The 20,693-nt window shown below is 38.7% G+C and overlaps 1 pseudogene; it reads left to right on the top strand.

Moving 5' to 3' along the window:
• The first annotated feature begins 5,877 nt into the window (after positions 1-5,877).
• On the top strand, positions 5,878-19,444 carry LOC111892074 (probable enoyl-CoA hydratase 2, mitochondrial; annotated as a pseudogene).
• Positions 19,445-20,693: the final 1,249 nt, after the last annotated feature.

Here is a 20,693-nt window from a genome sequence, read left to right as displayed (position 1 = left end):
GTGTTGGTCACCATATTCGTCCTGATTATTGTTTTTCTTGTGAAGAATTGAAATGAAATGCTGGATTTGATGCATAAAATTGTTGTTCCTTGACATGGTTTGGCTTATATCTTATTATAAGTTTCTTAATGTGACAACGATTTAAAAGACCACATACTTAATACTTATATATTATAAGAATTGCAACACTGTTTAATAAAAATAACAGTGTTTTTCCAATATTTTATAATTCTCTGTTGTGAATAATTTTATTACTCTCTCAAAAATAAAGTATACTTTATAAAATTTTCAAAAAAAAAAAACAATTACTTAAATTGGTTTTTTGGAAGTCAACAAACACTAATTGGAATTTTAATAGAAAATTGGGATTTTAATAGAAAACTGGAATTTAATAACTAATAATCAATTTTATTTATTAACAGCTAGGTTGGTACCATCCGTGGGAAACACCAAACTACTATCTTATCGGTTATATTCTATTCATTATTGTCGGTCAATATTTATCATCTCTATACTAATAAAAGAGTAGTTCTTTTGCCATGTATCATCATATTAGACCTCTTAATTAATGTATTGTCATTTGTCAATCTATTAGTTCTCTATTTTAAATTTATTAGATCTCCTCGTTAATATGATGCTATTTGTCAATGTATTGATTTCTCTATTTCAAATTTTAGAGTTTATATTATTGTTTTCATTAGTTCACAATAAAAAATATCTAATATATATATTGAAAATTAATTTTATATATTTATTTGAGTCATCGATTATAATTTCACATAACTAATAAAAATATATCTTAATTAGTAATTTATTTAAAATAATTGATTAATAATTTTGAGTTTTATTATAAACGTTTAATTAATTTAATAACCGTGGTTCCCACGGGTTGTAAACTAGTTATAAAATGTAAGAATACTACTATAACATCCATCTCTCTCTCTCTCTCTCTCTCTCTCTCTCTCTCTCTATATATATATATATATATATATATATATATATATATATATATATATATATATATATATATATATATATATATATATATATATAGACACACACACACACAGAGTAGGTTACTACCCGTGGAACCACGGATAAAATATTTTTAAAATGTTATTACTTAATAAGATTAAAGATGTTTTAAACCATAATAAATATCAATCAAACATCATCAAATAGCTAAACAACAAATTATAAAACACCTTAGTTCACACACACACATAAATTTATATTAAAAGAAACAAATGATGAAAGTACATCCAATTAAAAAAAACAAAATCAAACTCAAAGACACGAGGAAGGTTACTGAGGTTTCATGTTTTGAAATCTAAAAAGTTGGATTCGTTAGTTTTTATATTGTTTAAATAAGAAGAATTGAGAATTCAATGTTATAATAAACAAATAATTGAAAATACATTACTATTTATATTTTTCTTATATCTTATTACTATACATATAAATTTGCTAGTAATATAAATTTACTTTGTAATTGGATATTGATATTTCATTGTTTGAGCATTAGTCTAAAGGAAAATGTCATTGTAGCCCCACGAACTTTCACATTTTGGTTTAAAAGGTCCCTATTGTTATTTTTTGGCTTTATAAGGGCATAAATTCTCTTTTTACCGGCTAATTAGAGATTTTGCCCCAATTTAACCGGTTTCTTTTCCTAGTCATCACCTAACTTAGTTACAGAGTCAACTCACCCAATGCAGATGACACATCAACGACTCACTAACGAGTTGCCTTGCTTGGGCCCTAAGGGTACAGTGGTCACCCAATTCATCACCCATTTCGTTGCCAAATTTGTGAGATTCACCAAAATGTCAGGTTGTCAGCCATCTCATTGTATCTTAACATGAAATCGAATTAGGGATTTTTGATGATGCAAAAGTGTATGGATGAAGTCCTTGACCTGGCTCTCGCCATCGAAATGGTGGAAAGGCCATCCAGGGCCGGGGGCAGAAGCTGGAGCCAACAAACAACAATTGACGATTCTTATCCATGATTGTTAAATCTTTTGCTCATCTGTTCCGGAATCGATCTTTGTGAGTAATGGCATTATCGACATCAATTTTGATTTTATCAATTGATTCTTTGTTTAAAAAAGTCTATCGACTCATTCTTGTTTCAACATCAGTTTAGTTTCTTGTATATGTCATTCGATGAAATTAATGATGATATGAAGATTCGATGTTTTAAAGTTTTGAAAATACAGATAATTGTGGTAATGAACTCGACTGATGAGCTGTTTGATCTTAAAATCAATTTGAAGAAGTGGGATTTGGTGTTTATGATGTGCTGGGTTCCGAATGGTTAATCTAACTCACAAGTTGTGTCATACGAGCGAATGAAATCGTGACAGGAACTCAATGGGATGAAATCGCGTTTGTAAGGGTGTTCTTGTGAGTCAAACTAAAAAGGTCAAAATTGGAATTATTGATCTGTGAATGGTGTAATCGGATTTGAAGTACAGATATCAGAAGCGCAACTTTCATCTGCCATCGGAAATTGAACAGATGTTCTTACGGGTCAATGGGAAAGTCAAAATTATGCTACCTGCGAATGTTCGGCTCGGAATTGGTGTTGTGTTTGATCGATTTGGACGAATAGGTTCGTTGTTGGATACTTGACTTATCTCAGATTCTCAATTGGGGGTCGACGGATGCAGCCTGCTGTGGTGTGCCAAAGAGTGTGAGTATGTCTCCAACGGTGGCAGTGGTTATTGTTTCTTGGAGTTGACTTTCGGAATTGAGATGGAATGATAACGGGGGTTGGGGGTTGGGGGAGAGTAAGACGAAGAAGAAGCAAAGAGAAAGAAAGAAAGAAATGATGAATGCTATTTTGAGGAGAAGTGATGATAATGGCGATGGATTCCACATGGTTGTTCTCCCTCAATTTCGTGCTCTCCTGTTCGTATACATTAGGTGGCATCTGATCTGGCAAATGAGTTGGCTTTTTTTAATGATGTGTACAAGATAACTGGCTAATTGTGAAAGGGGTGATCGGATGACCCCTTCACTTTCTAGAAAATGACCTTAAAAGCCGGTAAAAAGAGAATTCATGCCCTTATAAAGCCAAAAAATAACAATAGGGACATTTTAAACCAAAATGTGAAAGTTTGTGGGGCTACAGTGACATTTTCCCTCAGTTTAATAATCAACATGTTAAATTACTCTTTGTTCGACTTTTATTCCCAACCCACTTGAAGAGTCATGTTGGTGATTTTGTATCACTAATGTTATTTAAGTGTAATGGGGTTAATTTGTTGATCAATGTCACTTTGAAAGTTATTGAACAAATCGGTATGGTGTGGAGTGCCTATTTGTTTAATTTTGTCTTTGTTGAAAGTATACTGTTATTTAGGGGCGAAACCCCTAAACCGACGGTGGTCCGGGGGTAGCGCCCCTGGGAGCGGGGTCCATGGGGTGGCAGCCCCTAGCAGGGTCCAAGGGGCAGAGCCCCTGGCTATATTAAATTGCATCAGAAATCTGGATTTTGATAAATGTACCCAGTTTTGTGATTTATATTCTAGACCTGGATTTAAGGTTGTTTATGACCGTTTGTGGACAGTTTTAGGACATAAAACTGTCATGTGACAGTTTTAAGACAAGAAGTTTTTTCTGTTATATGATCATATCCGAATTTGTGGTTGGTACACTTCTTCTTCATAACATCAAAACATTCTCTCTTCTGTTTTCTCTCAATTCTGAGTCTTATCCGATTAAAGATTGGGAGTACCATCCAAATACTTTAATCTGAAAGTGAAAGCCACAATTCTCAGAATTTCCAAGCTTTTCTATACTCCATTTCTAACAAGTCATCATTCGATTTTAAATTAAAAAACAATTCTCATAAATCATAATACATGATCAAGTGACAGTTGTAGAGTGTTCAAAAGTGCAACTTTAGATCACTATAGTATCTTGGTCCTTTATCTTTGAAAAATGTGTCTACACATTGTTAAAAAAGTTGTATCACATTCTTAAACATTTTCAGAAAGTTTGATTTCTAAAAGGTCTCTTCTTTGTTACCAGATGGCTACTTCAATTGTCATCACATATGATTCCTTGTTCATTAATTAGAGGAAACTACTACAATAAATCCACCCAAATATCTCACATCATTATTTAATATAGAAACATAAATTTAAAAACTTAACTAATTGGCTAAATAATCTAAGTACAAAAAAAAATGAAAAACAAAGATCTGATAGCCCAAATGATTTGAGATCATTCATTTAAGAACTTAAGAATAACTTTACCTTTTCCTTTTCCTTTTCCATATCATTATCATTTTCATTTAAGAACTTATGAAAACAGGATTGCAAACTAACATCTGATCACTTAAGAACAATACCATGAAAAGCAAAATGGAATTATTTTAAGGAAACTTTTACCACTCACTTCTTTTTCACAATGTAATCAAACTCTTTGAATTGTTTTTGTATCAACCATGTATTACAAAAGGGTAACAAAATCATTTTGTCATGATAAACCTATGATCGTAACAAAATTTTTGAGAAATAGTGGATTTTCTTTTCTACCACAGAGAGATGGACAGACATTGAAAAGTTCTAATAAAAATTTCTGCTTAAACAGTGAATAACACTAATAATCTCTTGCATACTTGCTGGGAAATGATGATTTCATCCCTCCATGGAGCAGGAAATGTAGTAGTTCATCACCTGTTATAAGCTCAAGGGATCAAGGGAATCTAATTTGACTGTCAGGTCCATCTATTAACTATGTAGCCTTCTTTTATGCAATCTAGTCAACATATCAAAACAAAGTTTTCTTCATTCACAGTTGCAACAGGTAAAAAAAACTTTAAAAAACAATGATTGTAACACCAAAATTTGTATATCAAAATTAAGGGTATCAACATTTTAAAGGGCTCTTGGAAATTGATTACCATCTTAGACAATCCATACTTATTATGGACTCACAATTCCCATGATGAATTCTTGAGGAAAGAGCCTGAATCAATACTCCATGTTACTACATAACAATCAGAACTAAAATTTTGATTAATCATTTCACAACATAAATCATAAAATGAAAAATAAAAGATGAATAAATAAGAACTGAGTCATTTCTGGATTAGGCTTCAAACAGTAAACAAAGAGGAGTCTTCGTTGATTTCTAAGGCTTAGATAGAGAAAATGGGGAAAAATAGAAAAAGACAAAAACAAAGAAAATAGATTTGTACCAGAGAAAGAAGAAGAAGAAAGGACTGTGAAGCATCTTTGATGGTGGTGAATGTCAACTGAGGACATCCAAAAGAGAGAAAACATGGGTTTAATAAATCTATGATGTATACAAAGTAGCAAAACTGATTGAACTGCATCTATGGTTCTCTGTATGTCAAACTTTTTGAGGGTTTAAATGAGGAAAGCATTTGTGTGTAGGGAAGAAGGAAGGTGGTGTGGAAGAATGTGAAAGAAGGAGCTGCCTTAAATTGAGGGTTGCGAATCTTCAGATTTGAATGAATAAGGGAAGGCAACGAGATTTAAGGGATCCTGGTGGAGTTGAGGGTTAAAACGAAATGTATGGAGAAGAAACAAATGGCAAGCCTAAACAACCCCTAATTTTCAGGAATGCTATGGTTGCGTTTAGTTACGGAAAAACAATTTTCATTTTCTGTTTTTTGTTTTCCCTTTTCGATTTTCGTTTTCCGTTTTCATTTTTCAATGAAAAATTTAGAAAATGCGTTTAGTTAAACTTATTCATTTTTCATTTTCAGTTTTAGAAAACTAGAAAACGTGTTTAGATGTGTATTTTTCTATCGGTTTTCATTTTTAGAAAACGGTAGTGGTGGTAGGGTGTGGGTGGGGGCGGTGACGGTGACGGTAGCGGGTCGGCGGTGGTGGTGATGACAGGCGATGGTAGTGGCGGCAGCAATTGTGTCAGTTGTGGTGATGGCGGCGGCAGCGGTGGTGGTGGTGCTAGTGATGGGTTAGTGGTGGTGGTGTTGGGTGGGTGGGGGTGCGAGTGTGTGTTTATGTGTGTGTATGTGTGTGTTTATGGGGGTAGGTGTGGGTTTTTGTGTGTGTGGGTGTGTGTGTCTATGAGCGTGGGGTGGGGGTAGGTGTGGGTTTGCATGTGTGTGGGTGTGTGTGTCTGTGAGGGTGGGGGTGGGGGTGGGGGTAGGGGTAGGTGTGGGTTTGTGTGTGTGTATGGGTGTGTGTTTGTGGGGGTGTAGGTGGGTATGTGTGCGAGTGTATTTGTGTGTGTGGGTGCGTTGGTGGGTATGTATGTGTGTGTGTTTGTGGGTGAGTGTGTGTGTGTGTGTTTGTGGGTTGGTGTGTGTGTGTGTGTGTGCGCGGGTGGGTGTGTGTGTGGGTGGGGGGTGTTAAGGTGGGGTAGGTAGAAGTGGATGGGGGTGGAAGTGGGTGTGCGTTTATATTTTAGAAAAATTTTGGAATTAGAAAAATGTGGAAAACAATGATTATCAGTTTTCCAAAAATTTACAACTTCTTTGTAATTTTAGAAAACAGAAAATTTTCATTTTCCGTGAAAAATTTAGAAAAATAGACGAACTAAACACGTTTTCAAAATTCTCATTGTCTTGGAAATTTTTTCCGGAAAACGACCCATTTTTCCGCAACTAAACACACCTTATAATTTTCAAATTGAAATTGCACAATACAGATGAAAAATTAGAGTAGGCAGGATTAGAAGATCTTAATTAATTGAATCGAAGGATTTGGGGCGTATAATGTCGAATTAATTAATGAGTTAATGTATTAAGGGTATTCTGGTAAATTAACTTTTATGTGAAAATGATTGTGGAAGAACCACATAGACAAAAATGGATTCTAAGATAGAATATATATATATATATATATATATATATATATATATATATATATATATATATATATATATATATATATATTAAAATTATCCTCCCTTTTAGCTACAGTAAACATTCTAAGGTTTTGGCAAATTGGGTCATATATATATATATATATATATATATATATATATATATATATATATATATATATGTTAAAAAACATCTAACTTTCTGCTTTAGGTATTTTTTTTTTATCATTGTCTATATTTTACTGGACACGTGTTTTGTGCTTTTGTTTCACCGTTTCTCTCAACCAATAATATTCTGATTTCTGTAATCTTTACCCCCACCGCCTATCTCTCCTCTGTCTATCTTCGGATGGAGAAAATCTAGCATCTACCATTTCACTCTTCCCACTTCCAATTGCGACGCCCCTCAGAACCATCACTATCATCGGATCCAGCCACCACACCATTCAATTCAAATCGTTCGATTTCCTCCACCTCCTCCCTTTTTTAGCAAACATTTTTCTTCCATCAATCAGGTTTGATACATTCAAATTTCGTGATTGACTTTGAGTTTATGATTCGTTAGAAGGTGGGTTTTTATGGATTTTTCACCGCAGTTTGCCACATGCTACACCACCTTTCCTTTACCGATCTCTTTCTTCATTAAGGGTGCAAACGAGCCAATCTACTCGTGAGCTACTCGAGGTCAAATCGTTTGTAGCACCCGGTTCCTGGTACGTAAATCTTATTTGAAGTATTTCCTTTCTTTTAGCCTTGGACTCGGCGAGTCATAGGTCCGACTCGCCGAGTGGATGCGGGACCCGGGACACGTTTAAGTTGTCGACTCGACGAGTCCATATCCTGGACTCAGCGAGTCACAGCTGTTGGTTGAAACCCTAAGTTTCAGGGGTTCGCACCCTATTTAAGCAACTTATCCGCCCCAGGCCAGCCCCCATTCTCTCCCCAGAGCTCCCCAACCCTCGTTTGTGCTTGTTCTTTGAAGATTTGAAGTTTTATTTTGTGCTTTTGAAGGCTTTGAAGGAGGAAGGAAGTAGATCCAGAAGAAAGGAAATCATCCAGGCAATTATTGTGTTCTTCCAGCAGTTCCTTTGAGGTATAACCCGTTTTCCCCATGATTATATGCTTAGTACTTCATTTGGGTCTTTCTTGGTCAAATCCCCAAGCTTGTATGTGCATTATATGTCGTAATAAGATGTTTGGCCTCTGGATCTAGGCAAGATTGAGCTCCAGGAGCTCAGATCTGTTAGCTTTTTGGCCCCATGTTGCTTGTTAGCCCTAGATCTACCCTTTTGAGACATTTTGAGCCCTAAAATCCATATTGGTGAATATCCACACGTAAAGTTGGAAACTTTACGTGTGATTCGTGTCCTAGAAGTCCAGATCTATGAATGGAATGGACTGGAATCGAGCAAATCGGTATATTTTAGGAGTGCATGGCAACGACTCAGCGAGTCGTTCATGTGACTCGGCGAGTCTGCTCGCGAGTCTCCGAGTTTGTCCCCTTTTCGTAGTGTCGAGTGAGCAGTGAGTCACAGGGTGTGACTCAGTGAGTCGGAAGCTTAACCCATCTATGGAGGTACTCGGCGAGTCAATGCCCTGACTTGGCGAGTTCAAGGCAATCTCCTTAGATCAAGAACAGACTCGACGAGTTGTTCATACAACTCGGCGAGTCTTAGCATGAGTGTTCATCGGATGAAGATGAACTCGACGAGTTGTTCATACAACTCGGCGAGTAGGATGAAGGATTTGAATATTGGTCATGAAGGCGAACCCGTCGAGTCGTCGCCTAACTCGACGGGTAGGATCGGGATTCAGGGCAGTCGTTTGAGTAGGGACTCGGCGAGTTGGAAAGCCAACTCGGCGAGTCGGGTCAACTGAAAGTTGACTCAGACTTTGAATTAGGGAAAGGTCAGGGGTAAAATGGTCATTTTACCCAAAAGTCAGTGAGCAATGTGTTGATTGAATATATTGTGGGAATTGCAGCCGGAGGGTTTCCGGAGCAGCAGCAGCAGTAGTAGGTGATCAGTTCCCACACAGACCAGCAGCTATTTCGAGGTGAGTTTCATTTCCAGTAGGAACGGGTCTAAGGCACCAAGGCCGATTCGCGTAGACGAGATGCCAGTACTAGAGTGTGGGCCGAGCCCGTATCTCTGGGCTTAGTTAAGTATGATATATGCGTTAATATGATAGAGTTGCTTATACTTGTTGTCTGTGTGATACTTGTATGTTATGGGTTAGCGGTTGAGTGTGGGCAGGGCCCGTATCTCTCCGAGGTTGGAGTGTGGGCTAGGCTCGTATCTCCCAGATAGCAAAGTGTAGGCAGGGCCCGTATCTTCACAAGTGTGGGCGAGGCCCGTATCTCCCGGCTAGCAAAGTGTGGGCAGAGCCCGTATCTTCTCGAGTGTGGGCAAGGCCCGTAACTCATAGCTGAACATTGGTTGATTATGTGTATGCATGGTATGGGGTATTATGGGGGAACTCACTAAGCTTAGTGCTTACGTTTTTCAATTGCTGTTTCAGGTACCTCTTCTTCGAAGGGGAAGGAGCTGGCGCGGTAGCGGCACATCACACGCACACACTGGTTTCCGCATTTATGAGATTTTCTAGGATTCGTACTCTGATGTATTGATAATTGTATGATTGACTTTTAGACTCAGTTTATGTTTGTTATGGCTTAATCAAACAGTGTTTTTAACTAGTAATATTTTCTAAAGTAATGTTTTAAAAACGAAATTTTTGGACGTAAATTTTGGGTCGTTACAAGTTGGTATCAGAGCCCTGGTTTGAGGGATTCGGACACACCTTCGGGAGTGTCTGGACTCAAATCAAGGGATTAAAAGATTTTCTAAAAGAAAATGTTTTCTAAAATGGAGAAAAGAGTTTTGAGAAAGAACGAAGTGTGTGATGTGTGCGACCGGCCGAGCTCAAGTAAGTATTCCCCAAAGTACCCATACCAGTTTATGTTGTGTTTATCAGCTTTCGTAGAACAGCATGCTAGAATAGGACTAAGGATCTAGGAGTGATGCCTTATGTGCCTGCTATTTGTGTTTTAGTTGTATGAGAAATTGCATGCTAGTTATCGAGTAGACAGTAAGTAGGATAGCCTGATTAGGTTATGCCTGGTAGTATGAGCTTAGCACTTTATGCTAGCTCAGTTCCTGAAAGTGGATAGAGTTAATTGAGATTGTTACCCTTATCTAAATGCTGCTTGCTTCGTGCTATGTGGGACTCTGAATAATGGGAGTTAGCCATTAGGCGAATACGTCACGTCATATGTGATCAGAGTTGAATAATCTTAGAGTACCGGAATTAATCCTACTGCGCAGCTCTTGTTTGAGTCCAACCGTTGTAGGGATGAGTCAGGTACTCGAAGGATTATCCAAGTCTCTTCACGTGTGATGGTATTCGGGTGATGGCTGATTGGCATTACAAGGAGCCCTGCAGCACCTGAGGACTGGTTCGAGTAGAGTCGGAGATTTCCCCTAGGGCGAGCCGGGGATGAGTATAGTAATGATCAGTCTTAGTGAAAGGGATCTGGTGGAGTCAAGGCATACCTTGAAGAAGGTACGGATAGATGTGGAATGTAGTATGGGCCCGTACTACTGAAAGCAGAGGATCCGTACCCGAACCAAGGGATGCCAAGATGAGACCAGGGAACTTGTGGTAGATATGATTCCTCAAGGAGCATCAATATCACTAATGAATGTTATTTATGTATTGCAGAATGGTGGTACTTCGTTCGAGGCCAGTGGATGGCGGATCAGGAGAGGGGTCCGGCTCGGGATCAGGTTCCGAGCCGATAGATGAGGGGCTACGCGAGTTCATCGCGTCAGAGATCACCAGGGGTATCCTTGAGTCGACTCCCAATATCTTCGGGTCGATCAAGGAAGGGATTATGGAGCTGATGGAGGATCGCCTTCGGGCATTCAGGAGTGACTTGGCATCCAGCCAGTCGGGATCACGCACACTGTCCTTCAAGGACTTCAGGGGCAGTGGTGCGCCGGATTTTCATGGGGTGAAAGACCCCATTGCTGCCAGGCGATGGATTGCAGACATCGAGTCTGCCCAGTTGACTAGCTTCTGCCCCGAGGGGTCGAAGGTGAGGTATGCAGCGGGATGTTTACGGGACCGAGCCCGGGATTGGTGGGAGTCAGTGGGTGACTCGTTGGGAGCCTCAACTGTCGAGGCGATGACCTGGTCGGACTTTGTGACCAGGTTCAGGGCAGAGTTTGCGCCGGCTGTCGAGCTTTAGCAGTTGGCCAGGGAGTTCCTAGACATGAGACAGACGACGGAGACTGTGGCGGAGATCACCGCCAAGTTCCGGGAGAGGGCTTTATTGGTGCCCCAGTATGCCGGTGACGAGGACATGAAGAGGACTCGTTACCATGACATGCTACGAGCTGACATCCGGAAGCATGTTAGTTTTTCAGTTTGCCCCACCCTGGACTCTATGATTGCCAGGGCGAGGGAGAGGGAGTTAGATTTGGAGCACATCCGGAAACGGAAATTAGAGGAGGGACAGGCAGGAGGGGCTTCGGGGAAGAAGCCCAAGGGATCAGATGGTAGGCCGAAAGGCCAGTTAGGACCGAGCCGCTGCGGGAAATGCGGCAGGACGCATGTGGGAGCATGTAGGACGGGATCAGTGGGCTGCTATAAGTGCGGCAAGGCAGGGCACTTTAGCAGGGATTGTACTACTCCAGTTTCAGCTATTCAGACATCAGAGTTGTTGTGTTTTCACTGCAACCAGAGGGGCCACAAGAAGGCCAACTGCCCCCAGTTGACAGTTTCAGCGCCGGTGAAGGCGCCAGCTCCAGCGACCCTGCGGATCACGGATGGCCGGCAGGGCAAGGCAGAGGCTCCGGTGGTAAGGAGCTGAGCGTTCCAGTTGACTACCGAGGAGGCACGCGCCGCACCCGATGTGGTGACGGGTATGATTCTTTCCCTCTATCTTTTGTTTTATGATGTTATGATATTGATATGTGCTCTGTATGTATATGTATGCATTAGGATCGTTCCATGTGAACGGCATCTCAGTTCAGGTATTGTTTGATTCGGGTGCATCCCGATCGTTTGTTTCTCTTGCGCTTAGCAAGAGGTTTCATGAGACTTCAGGCGAGTTAGATTGTCCTTTAGAGGTAGAGATTGCGGATGATCGTTCGGTGCGAGCATCGATGGTGTTCCGAGATTGCGTTCTGCGGTTGTTCGAGGAGCGTTACTTGGTAGACTTGGTTCCCATACCGTTGTGTGGGAACAAGGTGATTATTGGCATGGATTGGTTGAGCCCTAATAGGGCGGTGATAGATTGCGCGCAGCAGCTAGTGCGGGTCAGGACCCCAAGTGAGGGAGAGTTAGTGATTCATGGAGAGAGGCCGCAGTGTGGACCCGCTGTATGTTCAGCAGCGAGGGCTAGGCGCTATCTCCAGCAGGGGTGCGCAGGGTATGTCGCGTATGTGATGGATACCCAAGAGGCGGGTAAGGCGACAGTGCGCGAGGTTCCGGTGGTTCGGGATTTTGCAGATGTTTTCCCGGAGGAGCTACCTGGGATACCTCCGGAGCGACAGATGGAGTTTAGGATTGACCTTATCCCCGGTGCGGCTCCGATAGCCAAAGCACCGTATTGGTTGGCTCCTCCCGAGATGCAGGAGTTGTCTACGCAGCTGCAGGAGCTGCTAGACAAGGGATTCATTCGTCCGAGTAGTTCGCCTTGGGGAGCCCCGATTCTATTCGTGAAGAAGAAGGATGGGTCGCATCGGATGTGTATAGATTACCGGGAGCTGAACAAGGTAACGGTGAAGAACCGTTACCCACTCCCGAGGATTGATGACCTTTTTGATCAGCTTCAGGGAGCATCTTGGTTCTCCAAGATTGACTTGAGTTCGGGTTATCATCAGATGAGGGTCAGGGAGGAGGATGCGCAGAAGACCGCGTTTCGGACGTGCTATGGCAAGTCACAGCTGTTGGTTGAAACCCTAAGTTTCAGGGGTTTGCACCCTATTTAAGCGACTTATCCGCCCCGGGCCAGCCCCCATTCTCTCCCCAGAGCTCCCCATCCCTCGTTTGTGCTTGTTCTTTGAAGATTTGAAGTTTTATTTTGTGCTTTTGAAGGCTTTGAAGGAGGAAGGAAGTAGATCCAAAAGAAAGGAAGCCATCCAGGCAATTATTGTGTTCTTCCAGCAGTTCCTTTGAGGTATAACCCGTTTTCCCCATGATTCTATGCTTAGTACTTCATTTGGGTCTTTCTTGGTCAAATCCCCAAGCTTGTATGTGCATTATATGTCGTAATAAGATGTTTGGCCTCTGGATCTAGGCAAGATTGAGCTCCAGGAGCTCAGATCTGTTAGCTTTTTGGCCCCATGTTGCTTGTTAGCCCTAGATCTACCCTTTTGAGACATTTTGAGCCCTAAAATCCATATTGGTGAATATCCACACGTAAAGTTGGAAACTTTACGTGTGATTCGTGTCCTAGAAGTCCAGATCTATGAATGGAATGGACTGGAATCGAGCAAATCGGTATATTTTAGGAGTGCATGGCAACGACTCGGCGAGTCGTTCATGTGACTCAGCGAGTCTGCTCGCGAGTCTCCGAGTTTGTCCCCTTTTCGTAGTGTCGAGTGAGCAGTGAGTCACAGGGTGTGACTCAGTGAGTCGGAAGCTTAACCCATCTATGGAGGTACTCGGCGAGTCAATGCCCTGACTCGGCGAGTTCAAGGCAATCTCCTTAGATCAAGAACAGACTCGACGAGTTGTTCATACAACTCGGCGAGTCTTAGCATGAGTGTTCATCGGATGAAGATGAACTCGACGAGTTGTTCATACAACTCGGCGAGTAGGATGAAGGATTTGAATATTGGTCATGAAGTCGAACCCGTCGAGTCGTTGCCTAACTCGACGGGTAGGATCGAGATTCAGGGCAGTCGTTTGATTAGGGACTCGGCGAGTTGGAAAGCCAACTCGGCGAGTCGGGTCAACTGAAAGTTGACTCTGACTTTGAATTAGGGCAAGGTCAGGGGTAAAATGGTCATTTTACCCAAAAGTCAGTGAGCAATGTGTTGATTGAAAATATTGTGGGAATTGCAGCCGGAGGGTTTCCGGAGCAGCAGCAGCAGTAGTAGGTGATCAGTTCCCACACAGACCAGCAGCTATTTCGAGGTGAGTTTCATTTCCAGTAGGAACGGGTCTAAGGCACCAAGGCCGATTCGCGTAGACGAGATGCCAGTACTAGAGTGTGGGCCGAGCCCGTATCTCTGGGCTTAGTTAAGTATGATATATGCGTTAATATGATAGAGTTGCTTATACTTGTTGTCTGTGTGATACTTGTATGTTATGGGTTAGCGGTTGAGTGTGGGCAGGGCCCGTATCTCTCCGAGGTTGGAGTGTGGGCTAGGCTCGTATCTCCCAGATAGCAAAGTGTAGGCAGGGCCCGTATCTTCACAAGTGTGGGCGAGGCCCGTATCTCCCGGCTAGCAAAGTGTGGGCAGAGCCCGTATCTTCTCGAGTGTGGGCAAGGCCCGTAACTCATAGCTGAACATTGGTTGATTATGTGTATGCATGGTATGGGGTATTATGGGGGAACTCACTAAGCTTAGTGCTTACGTTTTTCAATTGCTGTTTCAGGTACCTCTTCTTCGAAGGGGAAGGAGCTGGCGCGGTAGCGGCACATCACACGCACACACTGGTTTCCGCATTTATGAGATTTTCTAGGATTCGTACTCTGATGTATTGATAATTGTATGATTGACTTTTAGACTCAGTTTATGTTTGTTATGGCTTAATCAAACAGTGTTTTTAACTAGTAATATTTTCTAAAGTAATGTTTTAAAAACGAAATTTTTGGACGTAAATTTTGGGTCGTTACATCGTTAAAAGCTCGACTCGAAATCAATTTTAAACGAGCTCGAGCTTATTATTAGACTTGTTTATTAAATGAGCTCGAGCTTGAGCCTTTGTCACTTGGCTCGTTAGGCTCGCGAGCCTAAACGAGCCTACATATATATAATAAAAAAATTATTTTTATTTTTATTTATTAAAATAAATAATAATTTAATAAATACCATTTTAGGAAATTAAAGTATACTGTAGACAAGCCGAGTCCAAGTTGAGCCCGAGCCCATACAATTCTTAACGAGCCGATCTCGAGCTTTGTACCACAAGACTTGAAACGAGCCGAACTCGAGCTCGAGCCGATAAATATTTAAACAAGCTGAGCCCGAGCTTGGTCAGGCTCGAGCTCGGCTCGGCTGCAACTCTATTCTTCATCACAGGTTGCTAATTAAATCGTTGAATTTCCATCTGTTTTCGTTTTTGCCCATCTACATTGACATTCACCTCTACCAATTGAAGCAGATCATCTTCAAGTCTAATGGAGAGGACCTTTTGGTCATGTTTATGATTTGTGAAGAAATTTAAAGCTAAGGTATGAACAAAAATCTCATATACACCCTATAAATTTGAGTAGGGGTGTAAGTGAGTCGAGCTAATCGCGAGCTACTCGGGATCGACTCGTTAAAAGCTCGACTCAAGATCGAATTAAACGAGCCCAAATATGAGGCTCGTTTATTAAACGAGCTCGAGCCGAGCTTCAGCTAGTGGGCTCGCGAGCCTAAATGAGCCTAAACGAGCATATATATATATATATATATATATATATATATATATATATATGTGTGTGTGTGTGTGTGTGTGTGTGAGAGAGAGAGAGAGAGAGTGTATATATATATAGGCTCGTTTAAGCTCGTTTAGGCTTGTGAGCTCACTAAATTGTTCACGAGCCGAGCTTGAGCTTCATTTTAAGGCTCGAATCGAGCTCGAGCTCGAGCTCGAGCTTCTTCAAAATTAAACGAGCCGAGCTCGAGCTTGGTTAGGCTCGGGCTCGGCTCGGCTCGTTTACACCCCTAAATTTGAGCAACCGATTTAGTTTTTATTGTCTTCAAATTCAGCACATTTGGGTTAGTTGAAGCTTTGTATTTGATTTGATTTTGAAATTTGATAGCAGTTAATTCGTCTGATATCTTTCTGTTCTTTATTATTTCGTGCTAAAATATTATCTCCTTACATGTTGGTTCTGATATTGGATTGGGTTTTTGGAAGATTAATGATACAATACGGGAAATTACCAGTTTAGCAAGAGTGAACGTTTAAGATGTAAAAGACCAGGTCTCATTTTCTAGTACCGTCTCCCAATAGATTTCATGTTCCTATTGATATAATGATGCTTTGGAGAATTTAGGGCTTCTATTGTTTTAATTTTGTTAATAATTCATTATGTTACTTTCATTGATTTTGACATCTAATAGATGAGTAAGGGATTGTGTTTGTAAAATTTAGAAATTCATTAAGAGATTTTAAATATCCTACTACCTTTTGATCCTATCAATCCTCTTACCCATTTAAATGATGACATATGTCATATTAGTATCCTAAAATATCATAAAATCTCATTAAATGAGTATTAAATGTTACACATGTCACCATTTCATTGGGTGGGAGGATATGTAGGAACAAAAAGTAGGAGAAAATTTTGATTTCTCATTTATTAATTGTAACATACAAATATGGTATGTTCTAACACCAACATTACTATTCTCTTTGGTTCTTAATTATGACAGTATGAACTCATTTCAATTTCAAAATAATTTCAATTTTTTCTTCACCCGTAAGAAATATTTTATGACAACAATGAATTCGCTTCAATTACTGAAAAGTGGAAAAACTTTGGTGTTGATATTGTTAAAGAAGTAATTATCTGATGCATTTTGTGCAGACTTTTATAACCTGTTCATTGACTCATTTGGCTTTTCATCTTGACACATCGAGATAGAAGTTGTGCGATTTGTTTCAGGTGTTGCTGCAACTTTGTTACTATCAGGAGCTTTGTCTATTTAAAATTTACTTCACTAAATTCTAGAACTCTTTTTTTTTTGCTATTTAATGAAGATTATAATTCTTCTTGCACCATTATGATTCTCCTTTCTATAAGAGGATCTCACTTCATAATATCAATTACACATATTAAAATAACCTTTTGTTTTTATTTTTTATTAGCATCACCATATTGAAGGTTCTATTTCTATGTACCGGAAGGCACATGTGGAGACTACTAGATGTGTGAAAAGGAAATTATGACTTAACATACGCCGAATGAATTTTTAGAGTGCCACAAAAACCATTCCTTTCATCTTTTATACAATGAAAAAAGATTGACCAATGGAAAGAATCAAACAAAGAGAAAATCCACTAAAGGGGAAAGAAGCTTATCTAGAGGCATGAAGATCAATGGATCACACATTATGAATCTGCTTATGGAATTTTGTTTCATGATTTTTTTTAACTTGAAGATGAATTAAAAAAAATTATGCCTCCACTGTGTGAAATGGTTAGGAATATGTTTTTGATGGACAAATTATTTATAGAATGTATTCACGTATCGTTTTAGGTGGTTTTGTGTGTCTTTGTTTATATTTATGTCTTATTTTACTATAAAATTATTTGCACTTTTGTCATAGAAATATTTATATGCATTTTCTTATCGTTTGACACAAATATAAGGGCATTATTTTATTATCTCGCCCAAGGCATTGAAAACGAATGGACCAGCCCGTCCACAGATTTGGCCGACAATTGTTACTTATATTACGGTCGTTACAAAAATACTCGAATAACACAGGAACTTTTTTTTTAACATTTTCATTATATTTCCACAGATAATGCTTTATGATTTGAGGTAGATGAACAACAAACTGTCTGATTTTGTGTGTATTTGAGATTTCTGGAGTGAATTCTTTGAGCCCGAGTTCGAGCCGATTCTTTCTAGAGAAATATATGTTATACCTTCGCTTAGTCAGAACCAGCTTCATCTTCAAAGGGTAGATCATCAGTGCTTCTACGAATCTCTTTGTTTCTTTTTGTGTTTACACTTTATTTTGATTTTTTGTTCTGAAACAATTTGATTTTGCCCCCTTGAAGACCTATTTCATCTGATTGTAGTGTGATTGTTTAGAATTCACAAGTCATTTTATTGATCTACAATGTTGTGCTTGGATGACCTCATTTTTTCAACTAGCGAACATAGTAGCTGCGTTCGTCTGATGAAGTCTTCAATTAAATACAATATTGATGTCATTATTTTGTTTTGCAATTTATGAAATGGTATTGACTGGTTTTATTTGCTCCCTCACATAATGACAACCAGACCAGGTTAGTTTTCCTCTTCTGATTTCATAAAATTTGTCTTAATTTTAGTCTTTCAATTCTTAGATTTAAGTGAAATTAAATTTTGCCGAAACTATCATTGATATGTACATTATCATTGATAATTACAGTACGGCTTGGATTGATCTCAAGTCAACTTAATGTATCTTTTTTATGGATAATAATCTAATATAAATATTCATTAATTTTTTACTCATCATTTCGCTCTTTCATTTGGGACTTTGTTAATTAGTAGTCACGAATCTGATTTCATGACTTTTATCTTTGCTCTTTAAAGTTTATAGCGCCTCATTTGTTTCGATTAGTTTTAGTAGTTTTCATCTAATTTTGATCGTAGCACTTCTGTAAGAGATCATGAGTATTTCAGAACAATGTTTTGTATCTCTGTAACAAAGTCACTAAATTCCATACCTGATATAAGCTGCTAGAGACCATCCAACGGTCGGAGATGGATATCCAGATATGTGTTTTCTAGATCAAAGGCTCACAATAATTATTTATGATTTTTTTACACATGTTTCATTTTCTAATAATTTGATGTCATCAGGAGAAGATGTCAAACTCGGCTTACCAGAAACCGGTAATATAAGAACAAATATATACTTTTTTATAAAAAAAAATGATTGTCATATTTTTATATATTTTTTACAGGGCTAGAGGGACACAAAGGCTTCCTAGGTTAATTGGAAGCTCGATAGCCAAAGAACTTATTTTCACAGGCCGAAAGATCACACCTAAAGAAGCATTGTCATTTGATATTTTATTTATATATTTATATACTAATATTAAAAATATGTAACATATAAATTAAAATGCTTAGATTGATAACCAAATAAATATAAGCACATGGTTATTATGGGTAGAAAAAATAAAGTACAAACCATAGAATAATTTCATGTAGGTCTCATTAATTATTGTGTTCTTGCGGGTGATGCTTACTCAAAGGCACTTGAAATTGCACGTGATATAAATCAAAAGGTATGTTTATTAATATTATATAAAATGTTTTTTGTTATAATATAATATTATGATGTAAGATGTAAGATGATATTATTCGGGTTATGTAGTTATGTTTTTTATTATATAAAATGTTTTTTTATTTTAATATAATATAATATTATGATGTAAGATGTAAGATGATAATAAAATGTTTTTTTATTATAATATAATATTATGATGTAAGATGTAAGATGATATTATTAGGGTCCTGTGGCTATACAGATGGCTAAAAGAGTGATTAGCCATGGTTTAGAAATGGAGATCGGGTCTGGTTTATTGGAAGAAGAATGCTATGAAGAGATATTGTTCACAGATGATAGGTTAGAAGGGTTGAATGCGTTTTCTGAGAAGCGAAAACCTTTGTACAAAGGCGAATGAAATAAACGTATTTTGGTTTGTTGATATTGGCAACGTACTTTAGTTTTTTTATGAGGTGTACAAGTTTTTGACAGGTACTATGGGCAGATGGTTGTGTTGCTTTAACATGGAGTTGCAGAGAGAAGTTGGTCATTTCAGTAACTAGGATGGGAGGTGATGATGGCAGGAAAGTAAGTAGGGGTAAATTGGTCATTTCAGGATCACCGAGTGTATTATTGGTTTTGTAACTTAGGATTAGACTTTTAATTGTTATACATTTGATTCAAATTCAATTTTTTGTAACTATATTTCTTATCCATAATAGCAACATACTTACATTTTGATACCAATATGAGCAATGGTCATCAAATCACCAACGATATATTGAGGATCCCGTCGGTTTTCTTCTCATTAGTGTCGAATCCAACCCCTGCGAAGTGGGGTTTCCTATCTAGGTTACCATTAATTTTATTAAATATACAAAAATATAACATTTTGTTCATGAAAACTTTCTTATTATTAGATTTTACTTAAAAACATATTCCCAATTTTGAGGAGAAAGTAACTTTGCATGTCCAATTCCATTAGTGTATAGTTATAATAGCAATGTATTTGTAACCTTTTACCAAAAAAAGAAATAACAATACACTTCAAACTTTAACCAATTACTTTCTTTTTTTCTGGATCAAAGTCGTAAAAATAAACAAAATAAAATGATTCATCAATTCCATCAATAACAAAATAATAAACGTGATACAAAATTTTCCATTTAAACCTATAAAATGAAACCCACATTCTTTGTTCCATATACCGAAATAAAATGTAACATTCATAAAATTCATAAAAATTTAAAACTTTTTCAAGCATCCAAAAATCATTACTTATTACAAAATGTTTTCAAAATAGTTTCATATTAGAGTATCTTAGAAATCAAAATCATAAAATGTGAAGAGGTGCACGATCAAGCCTTCGCCTTCCCACTATCATCCGAAGTACCTGAAACAAAATCCAAAACTGTAAGCCTGAAGCTTCGTGAGTTTCCCCCAAAATACTAACTCCATACAAACCAGAACAATATCATAACAAACAACATGCATATAGAGTCTTCAGTATTACTGGACCGCCCTCAGCGGGCCTTCAGTCTTTCTGGCCCACTCTCAGTACCTTCAGCATGTATGGTCCACCCTACTGGGCCTTCAACCTGTCTGGACCGTTCTTCGGGCCTTCAGCCTGACTGGTACGCCCTAATGGGCCTTCAGTCTAACCGGGCCGCCCTGGGTCTGTTGAATTAGAGCA

Source organism: Lactuca sativa, chromosome 1 (genome assembly GCF_002870075.4).
Source record: "Lactuca sativa cultivar Salinas chromosome 1, Lsat_Salinas_v11, whole genome shotgun sequence".
Taxonomy (NCBI): domain Eukaryota; kingdom Viridiplantae; phylum Streptophyta; class Magnoliopsida; order Asterales; family Asteraceae; genus Lactuca; species Lactuca sativa.
Note: the sequence above shows the minus strand (reverse complement) of the source record. Positions and strands in the feature narration are given on the sequence as shown.